Here is a 4,657-nt window from a genome sequence, read left to right on the forward strand (position 1 = left end):
TTTCCACTTCTCCAGGATACACGAGACAGCGAGAATTCGTTCATGTGACACATAGGGGGCACTTGGCATAACATCGCACTACGAAACTGATTAAAAACATACACGTCAGAGGTCTTTATAAACTGCTCCTATCCTTGAACCTGTGTTTTCACTGCGATTACTTCAGTCCATCCATCTGTATGAATAGGTACTGTAGGCCAGAAGTACATAGCACAGTTTGTAAGAGTAGAGGTGTTCCTCTGGTGTCCTGGGTAGATTCCAGTCTGGGCTTGAACGTCCAACTGGTGAAGCTACGTTTTATGTATCCACCCGATACAGAACAGCAGTTGTGTGGCTGCTTGTTCGGAACGATCTCTGTGCGTCTCCCAGGCGGGGCTGCTTGTTCGGAATGATCTCTGTGCGTCTCCCAGGCGGGGCTGCTTGTTCGGAACGATCTCTGTGCGTCTCCCAGGCGGGGCTGCTTGTTCGGAATGATCTCTGTGCGTCTCCCAGGTGGGGTGCTTGTTCGGAATGATCTCTGTGTGTCTCCCAGGTGGGGTGCTTGTTCGGAATGATCTCTGTGCGTCTCCCAGATGGGGCTGCTGGTGATGAATGGCTCCTTTGTCTCCCAGGTGGGGTCTCTCCTTCAGTGGTGGATGTAGTAGGTCCCCACTTGTTTGCAAAGATCTTTGGGGTTCCTTCAGGATTTAAAGAGTGCTAAATTAGTGTAAGGAATTGTTATTCCCATCACTGTTAATAATAGCTATTGCCCAGCATCCCTTGCAGGGGAAGCTGTGATTTTCTGTCCCTTAAATCCTGCAGAAACAAGGGGAGGCTCTAGGCTAGGACTTGTCTGGATTTTTACAAAGGTGTGATTAATGGTGACCTTAAGTTGGATTTCAGAATGTGGACTGCTCTCCTCCTCTCCAAAATAGCAAAGATCCAGTCAGCAGATCCTTCCATAGCCTGGAGGCCTACACCCTGGACTTCAGCACCAGTCTGCATTCCAGCAGAGCTCAAGGTTGCTTCAGTAATGACTTAACTGAATGATTTTCAGTTGACAAGACTGAGGTGATATATCATGCTATCAATTGATGGCATTGTCACAATGATCGTCAAAAGCACGTATCATTTTTTTTTCTTTATAGGGGTTCTGAACCAAGACCATTTGGTCTGAAAAAAGAGCTACTCTTGCTACCTCTCAGCCAGGGTCAACTGACTGTGTGTCACTAAGAACATTGCAATAATGACTTGACTTGTGTTTGGTATGAAATGGTGTAATTTTGCTATGTTTTAATCTAGAGCTCCACATGTATTACTGTTTCATAACAGATGCCAAATACAAATGACCAAAAATGGTATGCCGACAGCAAAAACAGGCACTACCAAAGTCTTGAGTAGAAATCAAGTTATTCAATAACAGCTAGACTAAAATGTAGTCCAGAAGACAGATATGCTCCTGGCCTGACCCTGAGATCTTCAAAGCCATCACTGTCGGACCCCTGTTCTTTTTCAGACATTGACAGTTTACAGACTACACAGGAGTGATGGCTCAGTGGAAGAGCTCTGTAGCAGGCAGCCAAGAGATAAAACAAGAAAGAACAGGACACCGGATAATTTGCACATGGATGTGTATTTTAATAAAAATAATTCTGTCAAAATACAACAGAATACAATATTTGTCTTTACCATATTTCCAGTACATAGGTATTTTTTCATAATTCTTTTTTTCTTTTTTTTTGTTTTAAAGGTTTTCAAAGGTTCATGCTAAGTAGAGGGTAACTTATTTCACAAATACTAAGATCAAACTCAAAAAATAAAATTATAATTAAAAAAAAAACTTGTGCACAGCTTGCGACATTTTACCCATTTAATTGCCATCCTTCAATCCCAATGGGGCATCAACTGAAGTTCTTGTCAGCTTAAAGGAATAAAAAGTCACGTTTCCTAATAAAGTGTGATCCAAGTGAAAATGACAATAGGCGGGGCTCGATCGGTCTGGCTATTGAGGAGTATAATGTACTTGGGTCTGCCAGAGGGTGTGTACGACTAAAACAGGTTTTAGACTTTCCAAAGAAGTGAGAGAACCATCTCTGTTCAAAGATCTAATACTCAGAAACAGGGTATCTGAATACGGTTCGCTTCAGACATTTTAAAAACGCATCTCCAGCCACTGCACCCTGTATCACATTAGATAAATCAAGTAACCTACGAGTGCAGGGTGGATACAGACTTAATTCAAGTACTATATACATCTGTGTCACAACTCAATTAAAAAAACGGATTCCGTTTTTTTTTTGTCTTTTGAAAGAGTCGATCAAGAACCCGAGAGGCCCTCTGGAGAGCCTGATCACAGGGGCCGTTCTGAAGTAGTGGTCATCATCTGGCACTGACCAATGAGTGAGAGGGCCAAAATGAACAGTTTGGCAGTTTGGCTTGTGTTCAACTCCACCCCCTAAACCCCTGCCCTCACTACCGTGGTGGTTGTGGTTGTGGGGGGGTGGGGTGTGCTTTCATTCCTCTTCCTCTGGCTTGTACTTGTCTCTTGTCTGCATAATCCCCTTTGCCTGCCACTTAATATGATGCACACAAAACAGAAAATAAACATAATACGCCTTATTATACATTTCGTGTTAGAGCGAGGTAAAACAAAAACAATGCATTTCAGACAACTTGTCCGAGAAATCTCATGTAGGCCGTCAGCATTCAAAAATAAAACCCTACTGAGCTACATTCAACACAGGGTTACTCCATCCTAACTGGCATTTTGAAACTCTGGTGGCTGTGACCACTTGTGCAGTTAATAATATTCAAGGAAAATGTTTTATAAGAAAGAGTTTATAGCCACTGAATCCACAGTGGCCAGGTCAAAATTAATGCATTAGTTCAAATGATATTGTCTCTTTAACAGCCATTGCAGCAGAAACTCTCAGTTCATGTGGGCTGGCCGTCAGGACATCACATGGCCATTTCCTATTGGGCTCCTAGGCCATGCTGGAGAGGTGGGGAGGCTAGCCTGCATAGAGAATAAGTCTAACTGAGACTCTTCCACAGTCATCATGCTCCTATTCAGAAGGACTCTCTCCCTTGGGATTTAGGGAAAGCCACGGTATTTACAAGGTAAAAGAGAGTGCATGCAAGCTTATTTCCACAGAGACCCCTGCTGCTGCATGTCTGTCTGAAGGTGTGGGGTAAAAACAAAGAGTGCTAACATAGATGTTCCTTATGCACACCTCACATACACTCCACACCAGGTAGATGACACATAAAACAGCACAGCAACTGAAATGCTACAATGCTATGGTGTTCATAACAAGGAGAGATATGATCGATCTGGCCTTTTGTTTTTAAATATCCCCCCTGCTAAGCAGGCTCAAAGAACATATTAGAGGAATTAACGTCAAAAATAGTCATCACACTTTTTAGAAAGCAGTGATTTTTGGGATGGCGTTAGCCTGGTGCTGTAGCAAGTTCCAAAGAGGCCACTCCAGTGAGCCGGGGCTCTGCTGGGACGCTGAGCTCCCCTGGGGGCGGCATGCTGCTGAGCACACGGTGAGCACTCCCAAAGGGGGAGCCCCATCTGGAACAGAGGACGACTGGTGAGATACACACCCCCATTGTTCAATATTCAAGACCGAGGAGGGAGGCCTCGACTGAAGTTAACTGTCAGCCTGTTTCGCGCCGAGTGCTAGACTACAAGTGGCTAACTCATCAGACACGGGCACCTTCATTTTCCTCTGGCGCAGAGTTCGGACTTTGCAGCTCTGAGTGCAGAGAGCCTGCGCACATGTTCAGCAACCTTTCAGCTTGAAAGTCACAAGCAAGTGTGCAGGAGACGCACACGAACTGGCAACTTACATTTCTGCGTCACAGCAGAGACAAATGGCTTGTGCAGCTGAAAATGTGGATTTTTGCAGGCACAGGGCAACCAACCAAATTCCTTCATTTTTTTTTACAATTCCTCATGTTCCTTACATTCCTCAAACGAACTGGAGCCAGAAAAGCAGCGTCTAATTTCTTATACCTAACTGGGCTGTAACAGCCTTTCAAGAAAGCTTTAGTGTAGTTGAATCACTACAATATTAGACTGTGGAACTTCAAAATCCACTTTTTGTAAAAAAATACAAAGGAATTGTCCTGAACTGAACCCTTTGAGTCACTATTGTGAACTCTAAAATATATTAAGCCAGCAAATTCAAAAACCTTCATGAAGTCAGCTGGTGCTCCACAAGACACCAGGTGTTACATACTGCAGACAAGTTTGTGGCTTATCTGGGAAGCTTTCTTTGTTTTAATCAATGAACAGCAATTTTTTTTTCTGAGGAATTGTCAACATAGCATAATTGACTTTTTCCACAATCTAAAGGTTAGAAAAGAAATTAAAATCACAGTAAGCATGGAGATGACCAATTCAATGCTGGTAAAACAAAAGGACTTTCTTCCACTTTCCATGCTAAATTTCTATGCGTATGTATACCTGAGTTCTGAGAAACAAAAGTATTGTTTAATTACAATGTATACCTTATTATTCTGTTTTAATAGGGCATACCGCAGTTTAAAATGTTATCTGGGGGGTTCATTTCCGCCCTTAAAAACAAAGGATCTAGATTTTCAAGATGAGCACAACAAATGACAAACTAAAAACTAAAAAAAAAATACTACATAAACAGAATAATAA

This window comes from Lepisosteus oculatus, chromosome 20 (assembly GCF_040954835.1).
Source record: "Lepisosteus oculatus isolate fLepOcu1 chromosome 20, fLepOcu1.hap2, whole genome shotgun sequence".
In the NCBI taxonomy this organism is placed as follows: domain Eukaryota; kingdom Metazoa; phylum Chordata; class Actinopteri; order Semionotiformes; family Lepisosteidae; genus Lepisosteus; species Lepisosteus oculatus.